The sequence below is a fragment of the Mustelus asterias genome, chromosome 4 (genome assembly GCF_964213995.1).
Source record: "Mustelus asterias chromosome 4, sMusAst1.hap1.1, whole genome shotgun sequence".
NCBI classification, from domain to species: Eukaryota; Metazoa; Chordata; class Chondrichthyes; order Carcharhiniformes; family Triakidae; genus Mustelus; species Mustelus asterias.
In genome coordinates, this window is record NC_135804.1 from 136,312,916 (window position 1) to 136,327,670 (window position 14,755).

Here is a 14,755-nt window from a genome sequence, read left to right on the forward strand (position 1 = left end):
CTATTTCCTCCAACCTATTAGCCTGTAACACTTTCTCTTCCTCAAAAACATGGCCCCTCTCCTTGGTGAACACTGAAGAAAAGTATTCATTCATCACCTCGCCTATCTCTACTGACTCCATACACAAGTTCCCACTACTGTCCTTGACCGGCCTTAACCTCACCCTGGTCATTCTTTTATTCCTCACATAAGAGTAAAAAGCCTTGGGGTTTTCCTTGATCCGACCCGCCAAGGACTTCTCGTGTCCCCTCCTAGCTCTCCTAAGCCCCTTTTTCAGCTCATTCCTTGCTAACTTGTAACCCTCAATCAAGCCATCTGAACCTTGTTTCCTCATCCCTACATAAGCTTCCCTCTTCCTTTTCACAAGACATTCCACCTCTTTCGTGAACCATGGTTCCCTCACTCGGCCATTTCCTCCCTGCCTGACAGGGACATACCTATCAAGGACATCCAGTATTTGTTCCTTGAAAAAGTTCCACTTTTCATTAGTTCCTTTCTCTGACAGTTTCTGTTGCCAACTTATGCCCCCTAATTCTTGCCTAATCGCATCATAATTACCCCTCCCCCAATTGTAAACCTTGCCCTGCCGTACGGCCCTATCCCTCTCCATTGCAGTAACAAAAGACACCGAATTGTGGCCACTATCTCCAAAGTGCTCTCCCACAACCAAATCTAACACTTGGCCCAGTTCATTTCCCAGTACCAAATCCAATGTGGCCTCACGTCTTGTCGGCCTATCCACATATTGTGTCAGGAAACTCTCCTGCACACACTGCACAAAAACTGCCCCATCCGAACTATTTGACCTACAAAGGTTCCAATCAATATTTGGAAAGTTAAAGTCCCCCATGACAACTACCCTGTGACCCCCACACATATCCATAATCTGCTTAGCAATTTCTTCCTCCACATCTCTATTACTATTTGGGGGCCTATAGTAAACTCCTAACAACGTGACCGCTCCTTTCCTATTTCTATCCTCAGCCCATATTACCTCAGTGTGCAGATCCCCCTCGAAGTGCCTTTTCGCAGCCGTTAAATATCCTTGACTAACAATGCCACTCCTCCACCTCTTTTACCAGCTTCCCTACACTTAGTGAAACATCAATACCCCGGAACGTCCAACAACCATTCCTGTCCTTGTTCTACCCACGTCTCCGTAATGGCCACAACATCGTAGTCCCAAGTACCAATCCACGCCCCAAGTTCATCTACCTTGTTCCGGATGCTCCTTGCATTGAAGTAGACACACTTCAACCCACATTCCTGTCTACCGGTACCCACCCTTGACCCTGATACCTTCCCCAATACCTCACCACCCTCACTGACTTCTGGACTACAACTCCTTTTCCCACTCCCCTGACAAATTAGTTTAAACCCCCCTGAAGAGCCGTAACAAATTTCCCTCCTAGGATATTGGTGCCCCTCTGGTTCAGGTGCACCCCGTCCTGTTTGTACAGGTCCCACCTTCCCCAGAATGTGTTCCAATTATCCACGTATCTGAAACCCTCCCTCCTACACCATCCCTGCAACCACATGTTTAACTGCACTCTCTCCCTGTTCCTCAACTCGCTATCATGTGGCACCGGCAATGTACCAGAGATGACCACATGTTTTGTCTTGGCTCTCAGCTTCCAGCCCAGCTCCAGAAATTCCTGCTTTAAATCCCCGTGCCTTCTCTTACCTATGTCATTGGTACCAATGTGTACCACGACTTATGACTGTTTCCCCTCCCCCTTCAGAATCCGGAAAACACGGTCTGAGACGTCATGGACCTTGGCATCCGGTAGGCAACATACCATCCGTGAGTCTCTTTTGCTGCCACAGAACCTCCTATCTATCCCTCTAACTAACGAGTCCCCAATAACTATTGCCCTCCCGCTCTGCCCCTTACCTTCCCGAGCCACAGAGGCGGACACAGTGCCCCTCTGGACCCTTTTGTATCTCTCCCCTTTCACCTTAAACCTATGCCCTCTAATTTTAGACTCCCCTACCTTTGGGAAACGATATTGACTATCTAGCTGATCTAGGCCACACTTATTTTATAGACCTCTATAAGATCATCCCTCAGCCTTCTACGCTCCAGAGAAAAAAGTCCCAGTCTATCCAGCCTCTTTTAACACAGGATATATGTTTTAACACAGAACGGTTACAGCACAGAAGGAGGCCATTTAGCTCCTTATGGCAGTGCTGACTCTCTGAAGGAACAGTTTACCTAGTGCCACTCCCAGCTTTCTCCCTGTAGCCCTGCATATTTTCAGATAAGAATCGAATTCCCTCAAAAATGCCTTCATTGAATCTGCCTCCTCCACACTACTAGGTAGAGCATTTTCGATGTCAACCACTTGCTGGCTAAATACATATTTCAAGGTGGTTCAAGCTGCCATTTTATCCAAGTCTCTGCCCCATTTACTCTTCCCTTTGATGATTGGGTTTGACTAAAACCATATCACATCCAACCGGTCTCAAAAACAGACATTGAATTATTCGCAAGAGAAAGACTGGTGTTATTCAAAGAAAGCTTCCTTCAAATATTTCAGGAGTCATTGAATATTATGCACTGCAGTCAGATTTGTGAACCAAAATATGTCTGCAGCTCAATAAATGCCAATAAATCATTCCCATCTAAACACAAAATTTACCATATCTTTGTGGAACATATTTGAAAGGATGAATATTCCTCGAGCCCTTCTATGAAGTACAGTAACGCTACAGTTTCTGTGTCTCAATGCTATACACATCAGCCTCCTAAATAGTAAAATTGATTGTATCCTTTGTTATACAGAATGCAATATATCTTCCCTCTTCAAAAGAAATCACAGAACCGCCATATCAAACATGATGATGACTGGACGACAATCAAATAGTAGGGAAAAACAATTTAAGCCAAGAATTCACTCATATATATTGGCTGATTTTCTACAGCATTGATAGCAGACAAAAAACAATGTGTTTCTTTGTGTAACTGTCTCCTTTCCACACTCGACTTCTTTGTGTGACTGTGTTCACTTTTTTTTTTGACGACCTGATCTTGAGGCTCAAGACTCAAACCCAAGATAATACTTGAGATTGCCAAAGTAGCTACAGTTAGTATGATCTGGATCTGCCCAATTCTGGATAGTTGGAGACTAGACCTACCCCAGTTAGTTTGCTTCAGAGACCCTCCAGATGTCCCAATACACTGATTCTGTGGGAACTGCCTGGCACAGACTGGAAAGTGCTTAGAGCTGGGGGTCCGGACGGGGAGGAATTTGTAAAATGCGTACTGGAAGGTTCTTTGGAACAGTATGTAGATAGCCTGACTAGAGAGGGGGCTATACTGGACCTAGTTCTGGGAAATGAGCCCGGTCAGGTCATCAAAGTTTCGGTAGGGGAACATGTGGCAAATAGTGACCACAACTCTGTTAACTTTAGGATAGTAATGGACAAGGATGAGTGCAGTCCTACGGGCAGGGTGCTAAATTGGGGGAAGGCTGACTATAGCCGGATTAGGCAGGAATTGGTGGATGTTGATTGGGAGAGGATGTTCGAGGGTAAGTCCGCATCTGGCATGTGGGAGTCTTTTAAGGAACTATTGATAAGACTGCAGGATAGGCATGTGCCTGTAAAAAGGAAAGATAGGAAAGGTAGGATTCGAGAGCCGTGGATAACCAGGGAAATTGAGGATCTGATTAAAATGAAAAGGGAGGCGTACGTTAAGTCCAGGCAACTGAAAACAGATGGAGCTCTGGAGGAATACAGAGAGAATAGGAAATAACTCAAACGGGGAGTTAGAAGGGCAAAAAGAGGTCACGAGATGTTCTTGGCAGGCAGGATTAAGGAGAATCCTAAGGCATTCTATTCATACGTTAGGAACAAAAGAGTTGTCAGGGAGAAAATCGGACCTCTCAGGGACAAAGGAGGGGAATTATGCTTAGAACCCAAGGGAATAGGGGAGATCCTAAATGAATACTTTGCATCGGTATTCACGAAGGAGAGGGGCGTGTTAACCGGGAGTGTCTCGGAGGGAGGTGTTGACCTGTTAGAGAAAATCTCCATTACAAGAGAGGAAGTGTTAGGTTTTTTAGGGAACATTAAAACTGACAAAGCCCCAGGGCCTGATGGCATCTATCCTCGACTGCTCAGGGAGACGAGAGATGAAATTGCTGGGCCTCTGACGGAAATCTTTGTCGCTTCTTTGGACACGGGTGAGGTCCCTGAGGATTGGAGGATAGCGAGTGTGGTCCCGTTGTTTAAGAAGGGTAGAACATAGAACATTATAGCACAGAACAGGCCCTTCGGCCCACGATGTTGTGCCGACCTTCATCTGAAACCAAGATCAAGCTATCCCACTCCCTACCATCCTGGTGTGCTCCATGTGCCTATCCAATAACCGCTTAAATGTTCCTAAAGTGTCTGACTCCACTATCACTGCAGGCAGTCCATTCCACACCCCAACCACTCTCTGCGTGAAGAACCTACCTCTGATATCCTTCCTATATCTCCCACCATGAACCCTATAGTTATGCCCCCTTGTAATAGCTCCATCCACCCGAGGAAATAGTCTTTGAACGTTCACTCGATCTATCCCCTTCATCATTTTATAAACCTCTATTAAGTCTCCCCTCAATCTCCTCCGCTCCAGAGAGAACAGCCCCAGCTCCCTCAACCTTTCCTCATAAGACCGACACTCCAAACCAGGCAGCATCCTGGTAAATCTCCTCTGCACTCTTTCCAGCGCTTCCACATCCTTCTTATAGTGAGGTGACCAGAACTGCACGCAATATTCCAAATGCGGTCTCACCAAGGTCCTGTACAGTTGTAGCATAACCCCACGGCTCTTAAACTCCAACCCCCTGTTAATAAAAGCTAACACACTATATGCCTTCTTCACAGCTCTATCCACTTGAGTGGCAACCTTTAGAGATCTGTGGATATGGACCCCAAGAGGATAACCCAGGAAATTATAGGCCAGTGAGCTTGACGTCCGTGGTAGGGAAGTTGTTGGAGAGGATTCTTAGAGACAGGATGTATGTGCATTTAGAACGGAACAATCTCATTAGTGACAGACAGCATGGTTTTGTAAGAGGGAGGTCGTGCCTTACAAATTTGGTGGAGTTTTTTGAGGAAGTGACAAAAACGGTTGATGAAGGAAGGGCCGTGGATGTCGTCTATATGGATTTCAGTGAGGCATTTGACAAAGTCCCACATGGCAGGTTGGTTAAGAAGATTAAGGCTCATGGGATACAAGGAGAAGTGGCTAGATGGGTGGAGAACTGGCTTGGCCATAGGAGACAGAGGGTAGTGGTCGAAGGGTCTTTTTCCGGCTGGAGGTCTGTGACCAGTGGTGTTCCGCAGGGCTTTGTACTGGGACCTCTGCTATTTGTGATATATATAAATGATTTGGAAGAAGGTGTAACTGGTGTAATCAGCTAGTTTGCGGATGACACGAAGATGGCTGGACTTGCGGATAGCGAAAAGCATTGTCGGGCAATACAGCAGGATATAGATAGGCTGGAAAATTGGGCAGAGAGGTGGCAGATGGAGTTTAATCCGGATAAATGCGAAGTGATGCATTTTGGAAGAAATAATGTAGGGAGGAGTTATACAATAAATGGCAGAGTCATCAGGAGTATAGAAACACAGAGGGACCTAGGTGTGCAAGTCCACAAATCCTTGAAGGTGGCAACACAGGTGGAGAAGGTGGTGAAGAAGGCATATGGTATGCTTGCCTTTATAGGACGGGGTATAGAGTATAAAAGCTGGAGTCTGATGATGCAGCTGTATAGAACGCTGGTTAGGCCCCATTTGGAGTACTGCGTCCAGTTCTGGTCGCCGCACTACCAGAAGGACGTGGAGGCGTTAGAGAGAGTGCAGAGAAGGTTTACCAGGATGTTGCCTGGTATGGAGGGTCTTAGCTATGAGGAGAGATTGGGTAGACTGGGGTTGTTCTCCTTGGAAAGACGGAGAATGAGGGGAGATCTAATAGAGGTGTACAAGATTATGAAGGGTATAGATAGGGTGAACAGTGGGAAGCTTTTTCCCAGGTCGGAGGTGACGATCACGAGGGGTCACGGGCTCAAGCTGAGAGGGGCGAAGTATAACTCAGATATCAGAGGGACGTTTTTTACACAGAGGGTGGTGGGGGCCTGGAATGCGCTGCCAAGTAGGGTGGTGGAGGCAGGCACGCTGACCTCGTTTAAGACTTACCTGGATACTCACATGAGCAGCCTGGGAATGGAGGGATACAAACGATTGGTCTAGTTGGACCAAGGAGCGGCACAGGCTTGGAGGGCCAAAGGGCCTGTTTCCTGTGCTGTACTGTTCTTTGTTCTTTGTTCTTTGAAGTTTGAACTTGTGACGGACTGCTCCCCTGCTCCCCAGAACCCTCTGAAAATATCTACAACTCTGAGATAAATTCATAGATTTTGGACAGTTCTGACTTAAATACCTGGAAAGTTACCCAGGAAATGTTGACAGAAAAATCCGAGTCTAACTCTTGGGTAATCACTGAAGTCATGCTGGATATGCTTGATTAATCCTTGCTCTCCAAGTGCAGATTAATTCTGCGGCTCAGAATATTTTCCAATAATTTCCCTACCACTGATGTTAGCCTCAGGCCTGTAATTACCTGGTTTTTCCCTACTACCCTTCCTGAATTATTCAATTATGGGGCGATGCCATTGAGTAATGACTTTTTGCCAGCTAAATTACTAATGGGCAGAAGTCCCATTCATTGCAACATCAACTTGGACCCAAAATCGCCTTACAAGACCATGACCAAGTAATATGTCACGAACAAACACACAAAGAGAAGATGTCCAACTGGTGTAACTGCCAGCACAGAGTGAGGACATTACCACATCTGGATCCAGGCAAAATGTGTGGGTAAGGGACCGTAAGGTGGGAGGTACAGCCATAGACCAAACCCAGTAGCTGTGATCAGACTGGTAACAGCATCATTCAGGATTCTCTAAAGGAATAGAAAGGTTCTGATACCCCTAGGAGCTGAAAGGAGAGAATCATTCTCGTGTTACAATGTTGAGACCCACAGAAATGACATTTGCATTCAGCAAATGGACATACAACAGCACCATCAACTGAGAATACGCAAGACAAAATCAAAGAGATTCTTAAAAACAGCAGACAGGCTCAAACTGTGAGTTTCTGTCTTTGGGGGAGATGGTGTGAACGGAAATAGTTTAACAAAATAATTCAATACTTTTTGAGATTATACTTTGGGGTGATGTAGAATAAAGGGTTATGTGAATGAGACTATGGTGTTAATGATGATGTAAGCATGACATCTGGGTCACATGACCAAGATGGTCCAAGAGAGCAAGACACTGATCTGTGTCCGTAGAATCAGGTACTTACAAAGGGGTCTTTGTACGTACTGTAAATAAATAGTTTCAAGAAAAACTATATACTGGCCATCTCAAGTCATCTCCACTCACATTGTTTTGTTTCTTAAAGACTTGATTAGTTGTAAGTATTCGCATTCCAACCATTATTCATGTAAATTGAGTTTGTGTCTTTATATGCTCTGTTTGTGAACAGAATTCCCACTCACCTGAAGAAGGGGCTTGCAGCTCCGAAAGCTTGTGTGGCTTTTGCTACCAAATAAACCTGTTGGACTTTAACCTGGTGTTGTTAAACTTCTTACTGCATCTCAAGTCACTCAGTAAGTGAAACCTCATCAAATCACCTACCATCTCACCAACCTACCACCCAAGTACCATCCTACCTCCCTCCCACCTACTACCTCACCCCCCTGCCATTCCATAACCATCTACCTCCCTACCCCCTCACCCATGTACCTCACCCACTCTATCCATTTACCTACCCCACCTCATCCCCTTACCCACTCTACCCCCTTACACATTTACCTTCTCTCCTAGTTTTGCAAAGAAGCTTTTCATCATTTAAACTTACTTACTAGTATTTTAAACATCGAACGTGGCTTGTCTTCCAAAGCTGCTCCTGCACTGGACTGCAGCACTTAAAGAAGACAGATCATCACCACCTTTTCAAGGGTAATTAGCGATGTTGAGCTATATGCGGGCCACATCCCAAGAATATAAATTAGAAAACTCACGATGAAACTCTTCAAGTGACTGTATACTCTGTGTTTCTGGAGAAATCGGGATCAGAAGTCCAGGCCAAAAATGCGGAGCGCTGACAGGAAAAAGTAGCAGCAGAATGGCAATGCGATGAATGCAGTTCCTCAAAAGATTTGGGCCATTAGACACTGCTGATTGATTAACATATAGCTGTGTTTGTTATGCACACCAGGGATAGGATTTTATGGCCTCGCTCATCCCAAAACTGTAAAATCCCGCCCAAGGTCAACAGACCTTCCCATTGTCCACCCCTCGCCCGCTCCAATTCCCGTGGTGGACGGGGCCATAAAATTCTGGCCCAAATCTCAGAAAAACAGTTAAAAGTCAAAGTCAAAGAATTCTCAACAAACAACTTACATTATATATTCTCTTTAACATAGTAAGCTATCCTAAGGTGCTATGCTGAGGAGTCATTTTCAAATATTTATTTATCTTTATTGCCATACACAGGCACAGTTTTAAAAACAGAAAGAAGAACAACATCAGACAATACATGCATAGAAATCACACTATGTTTTTTGAGAAGTCTCCTAAGAGTCACTATATTTCAGCATTGACAACAAAATCCTGCAAATATTCCAAGTATCAACAATTCTACGTGAAAATAAAATTACAAATTCCAAGGAGTGCAACAAATTTCTGTACTTCATACTGGTAACCGTACAAAATTCTGTAATTGTGGTAAGACTTGTTTCAACTTACAAACTTCAACTAAATCAAAAATCAGTCTTCTCTTCAAAGATTGTAATCCAAGAATTCTTAAATGCTCCTCAGAAGGTATTCCCCTCATGCTCTCCATTTTCCTGGTAACACGTCTTTGCACTCTCTCTATGAGCTGTATATCTCCCTGAAAGTGTGGATATCAAACTGTGTATGCATATTCCAGATATGGGTGTACCAGCTGCTTGTAGATTTTGAGATAAACACTGATATCCTGACTCTCAAAGGATGCATTCAGCCCTCATAGAACATTTTCTGCCCATTTTTCTGCCTGAGCCACGTGATTTGTTATCTTCAGATTACTTATCGCAGTCACACCCAAACCCTTTTCAACGGTTGAATGTGCTAAAGGCTGGCCATCGATATGGTGCTGTCAATTAGGATCACTGCGGCCGAAATGGAGAACTGAGCACTTTGCCACATTAAAGGTAAGTTACCACTCCTTGGACCTCTGCGCCAGAGTAGAGAGTTCATTCTGGAGAAGTGCGTTCGAGAACCCTGGAATTTTGTCCCTCACTTCCAAATAAATTTTAATGTCATCAGCATATTTCGAAACTGTGCAATGCTAAATCTGGCATCAATGTCATTCACGTAAGCCACAAATAAAAGGGATCCTTGAAGGAGTCCAGAAATCAGATGTGTTGGATTTGATAATTGTCCTTTAATAATGACCACTTCCACCCAGTCCAACAAAAATGATTTTATCCACTGATAAAGTTTGGCTCTAATCCCCAATGCAGATAACTTGCTCAATAACTGCACATCTGGCACTGAATTAAAGACTTTTGAAAAATCCAAGTGAATTGCATGACAACATTGGCCTCTGTCAACTAAAGCAATCACACCTCCTAAAAATTCAGGTAACTGTGAGGCCCATGAACCCCCAGGGACGAAGCCTAACTGACTGCCCCAATAAGATCACAGTCCTTCCAAAATGTCCAGATGGTCTCCACAAGACAAGATACCACTAATTTTCATTAGATATGTCACGACACTGAACAGCATAAGGAGATTTTAGGAAATGTAAGCAAATGTTTGATCAAAGAGGCAGGTTTTAAGGAATGTCTTCAATGAAGAAAGAGGGGCAGAGAAGCATTGGATGCAAAAGTTCTTATCTACGAAGGGGAAGACTACTCGATATTTCAAAGTCAACATTGAATATGGAGAAATTGCAATAACTTCACTGTGAAAAAGGAATTACAGAGTAATTATAGCCCAAAGAATCTGCAAACCAAATAAATCCACAGATTTTTTTCCCATCTTAATAAAAAGGGCTAATAGTTCTATTTTCATATATTCTAATGACTGCCAACGTAAATGATGACTGACAGTAGGTTCATCTTGGTTGATTCCAAGTGACTTGATTTTGTTAGTGTGAACAATAGAAAACCAGCCACATGTGAAGTGTCTGTGATGATGCTTCTCTCAAGCATCCAGCAAGCCACTTACATAATTGATTCAAATTGAGATCATCAAATTGCAGAATGCTTTTCTTGTTGAGGCACAGCTGCAAAATCAGAAAAGGGAGGCAATGACATAGTGGTCTTACCGCTAGACTATTGATCCAGAAACTCAGCGAATGTTCTGGAGACCGGGGTTCGAATCCCGCCATGCCAGGTGGTGAAATTTGATTCAATTTTAGAAATCTGGAATTAAGAATCTACTGATGACCGTGAAACCATTGTCGATTGTCGGGAAAACTCATCTGGTTCACTAATGTCCTTTAGGGAAGGAAATCTGCCATCCCTACCTGGTCTGGCCTACATGTGATTCCAGAGACACAGCAATCTGGATGACTCTCAACTAGGGATGGGCGATAAATGCTGACCAGCCAGCGACGCCCATGTCCCATGAATGAATTTTTAAAAAAGCTATTTTCACCATCCAAACATAGCCTTGGAAAATGGGAGAACTTTGATGGTGTGGCATTACAGCTAAAAAAATGTCAGGCATCGTGTAAACTTGAGTTGAAACATTGGGCGAAATGTTTTGGTCTTGCTAGCCATGGGAAACATGGCAGGAGTGTGGCCCTGCCTGTGCCCTGCCACACTCAGTGCAAGCAGCCCTGCCTGCATGCTCCACCTGAGAGAGCAGCTTTGACAACAATGATGACTTGTAGGAATGGTGAGTGAATGCAGTTGCGCTGTTGAAGTCTGAAAGAAAAATTTCGGAGTGAGGCCAGAATTCAAATTTCCAATGGTGCAAAACCAGGTGGAATTGCTCCCTCAGTACTTTCATGGTGGCATATGGGGAGGGGGTTGACTTTTCCATTGATGCATGCCAGGAATCCAATTTTCATGCATTAGCATATCATGAATGCTCATTCAAAATGCAACTTGCCGGAATCACATTCGCCCTCCTAATTACACACCGTGTCAGCGGGTAATTAGAGTCTGACTGACAACCATAAATAAATGGCATGCCCACCTTCACTTCACTCGTGATTTTGTTGTGTATACAACATTGAAAGCCTATCTGAAACAGCGCAACTGCATTCACTCACCACTCCTACAAGTCATTATTGTTGTCAAAGCTGCTCTCTCAGGTGGAGCTTGCAGGCAGGGCTGCTTGCACTGAGTGTGGCAGGGCACAGGCACACTCTGCCCACAGAGACCAGAATGGGGATGGTCAGGGAGTGGCAAAAAGGCAGAGACATGAGGGTGAAGGGAACTGGGAAGGAGGGGTGGCAGGCAGCGGGATGACCAAAAAGTTAAACGTTTATTTATTAGTCACAAGTAAGGCTTACATTAACACTGCAATGAGGTTACTGTGAAATTCCCCAAGTCACCACAGTCCGGTACCTGTTTGGGTCAATGCACCTAACCAGCACGTCTTTCGGAATGTGGGAGGAAACCGGAGAACCCGGAGGAAACCCATGCAGACACGGGGAGAACGTGCAAACTCCACACAGACAGTGACCCAAGCCGGGAATCGAACCCGGGTCCCTGGCGCTGTGAGGTAGCAGTGTGTGGGGCTGGAAGATCAGGAGCCTGACCTGGAAGGAGTTCACACAGACACAGGAGGGAATGGGTAGGTTGAGTCCTGAAGGAAGTAGGGGAGGGGGCGGGGGAGGTGTCAGACAGTCTTAGACCTGGAACTTGGAACTGAGGCCAAATGGCTGAGGTGAGAGGTTAAAGACAGTCCTGGGAAATTGTGGGCCATGCTTTGGGTTATGCTGGAAAATATGCCACAGGGGGAAGGGGGGTGGTGGGTGGGGGAGGGGGGGGGGGCAGTGGGTGGGCGGAGGGGGCAGTGGGGAGGCGCTGGGGGCTGGAAAATCCCATCCTTAGTTTCAGAACAGAAAATTCCACCCGAAGTGTGAGAGCCTGAAAGAAGAAATTAAGCAAGTGTACAAGAGAACCAAGGGTAAAATAGGAAAAGACAGAAATGGAGATAAAGAACTTATATGGACTTGAATGACAGGTTACTGAGGATGTAAAAAAAGAGAAATGAAACCCACCTGATCACCAATGCCTGATAAGAATTTGCAGTGGGAAATATGGTTTATTTTTAAATTCCTTTCCCTCGAAAAGACACCAATCTCAACATCAGACTGAAGATCAGTGAACCCAAGGCACATTAGAAATTCAAACAGGAATTCCTGGCCATAAAGGCTTAGTTACATGCTGGGCAATTTACCTTCTAAAGGAACCACTTGGGGGCCGGATAAAGATTTATAGATTTCAGTACATTTTGCAAACAACACAAGCGAATCCTGGGACATTATTATCATTTCAAACCGAGACAATTTTACAAAAATGTAATCCTTCAAAGAGGTCCCGAGATTTAAACCATGATGTAATACTAAACGGTGAAATTTATCTTGACATGTTTCATAAGACATAAATGCAATAACTCTTGCAATAAAAACAAACTTATTATTAAAGTTCAACTGTGTGTCCTCTGTGTTGCCTCTATTGCCTCTTCAATGTCCCAAGAAAGCTGTTGTCGTGATCGAGAATTTATTAGGATAAGTGAAAAATAAACAAAGATTGGTTTTCCAGAGTGCCCAAAGGATAGCTTGCTTAATGTAATCCCTGCATTTAATATTTGACATTTCATCCATGAGAAAATAGATGAGTGGTAAAAGTGATCCTAGTACCATCGGTGCACCTAGAGAAAAATGAGTTGGAAACTCAACGTTACTAGAAAATGTTGGAAGTGGCTCAGCTTGCTCAGGTTGAGGGCATATTATTGTCTCTATGGCATTCCAAGGTGCTGTTTCTATAAATAGCAAACGTGCCAATTGTAAGCTGAAGGGAACTGGCAAGAACTCACTTAAAACCAAAGCTGAAAGATAATTGGTAATGAATGGTGTTCTTTAATTTATTTATTAGTGTCACAAATGAGGCTTACATTAACACTGCAATGAAGTTACTGTGAAAATCCCCTTGTCGCCACTCTCCGGTGTCTATTCGGATACACCGAGGGAGAATTTAGCATGGCCAATGCACCTAACCAGCACATCTTTCGGACTGTGAGAAGAAACCAGAGCACCCGGAGGAAACCCATGCAGACATGGGGAGAACATGCAAACTCCACACAGACAGTGACCCAAGCCGACAATCGAACCCGGGTCCCCGGCGCTGTGAGGCAGCGGTGCTAACCACTATGCCACCCCTTATGATGCGTTGGGGTTTTCTACTCTGGAGCAAAGTGGATGCTCATTAGTGAATATATTAAAAATTGAGGTCAACAAGTATTTTTGCACTGAGGGAATCAAAGAAAATGGGGAGAGGGGAGTAAAATGGGATTGATTTATAAATTGAACCCTGAGTTTATGGAATGTTGGAGTTGGTTAGGGGACCTTGTAGCCGATTGCTGTTCCTAGTTTATATATTCGCACAAGAGTGTGAAATGTAATCAGAGCATTAGTCTGGTTTCCCCACATTCTTATTTCACTCTGCAACTTTACAAACTGGGGTAAGCCGAATAGGATGCAATTTATTTCTCAAACTTGTGATTAAAAGTTGCTGAAGTCAATTGCTAAAATTTTCAAAATTTTGTTTGGCAATAAAAGGTATAAATTTCTGTAAAGTGCTATGAATGATCTAATCTGTTTTTCTGTTTGACTTTCTGTTTAATCACTATGAATCGATAGCTTTTAGCCTGAGCTACATGCTCTGGCAACATGGTACTTTCTGTTGCTTCAGAGAGATGTGCAACAAATGGTGTGTGAACTGTATCATTTCTGATGCATGTCCAACAGTAGAATGGATCACTGAACAGCATGTAACATCAGTGCTCTGAATATTTCCTGCATTGAGTCAAGTGCTTGCCCACTCAGGGTGCATTTGTACAATGCAGAATGGTTTTCTAGATAACACTTGACTCTTTTGATCTCCTGGACTGGTTTCAATCATCAGAGGAGAATAATTTTCCAGAATATGTTTCCTTTCTTGACCTTGTTTTTTTGTGTGTTTCTTTACTTCTCCTCAGAGATTACATTGTTGCAGGGAGTATGGTTGGAAATGCCTAGGAATGATGGTCCAGCTATCAGGAGTGTTTTTTCTAATTCGTTCAGGGATATGAGTGCCTCTGACTAGGCCAGCATTTATTCTCCATCTCTAATTACCCTTGAGAAAGTGCTGGTGAGCTGCCTTCTTGAACCGCTGCAGTCCATAAGTTGTCGGAATACACACAGTGCAGCTTGGGAGGAAGTTCTGAGATTTTCACAGTGAAGGGACGGCGATATATTTCCAAGTCAGCATGGTGTGTGGCTTGAAGCGGAACTTGAAGGTGGTGGTGTTCCCATGTATCTGCTTCATTTGTCCTCCTAGATGGTAGAGATCGCAGATTTAGATGGTGCTATCAAAGCTGAGTCTTGGTAAGTTGCTGCATTGCATCTTGTAGATGGAACATTGTTTACACAGTGTGTTGGTGTTGGAGGGAGTGAATGTTGAAGGTAGTGGATGAGGTGCAAATGAAGCAGG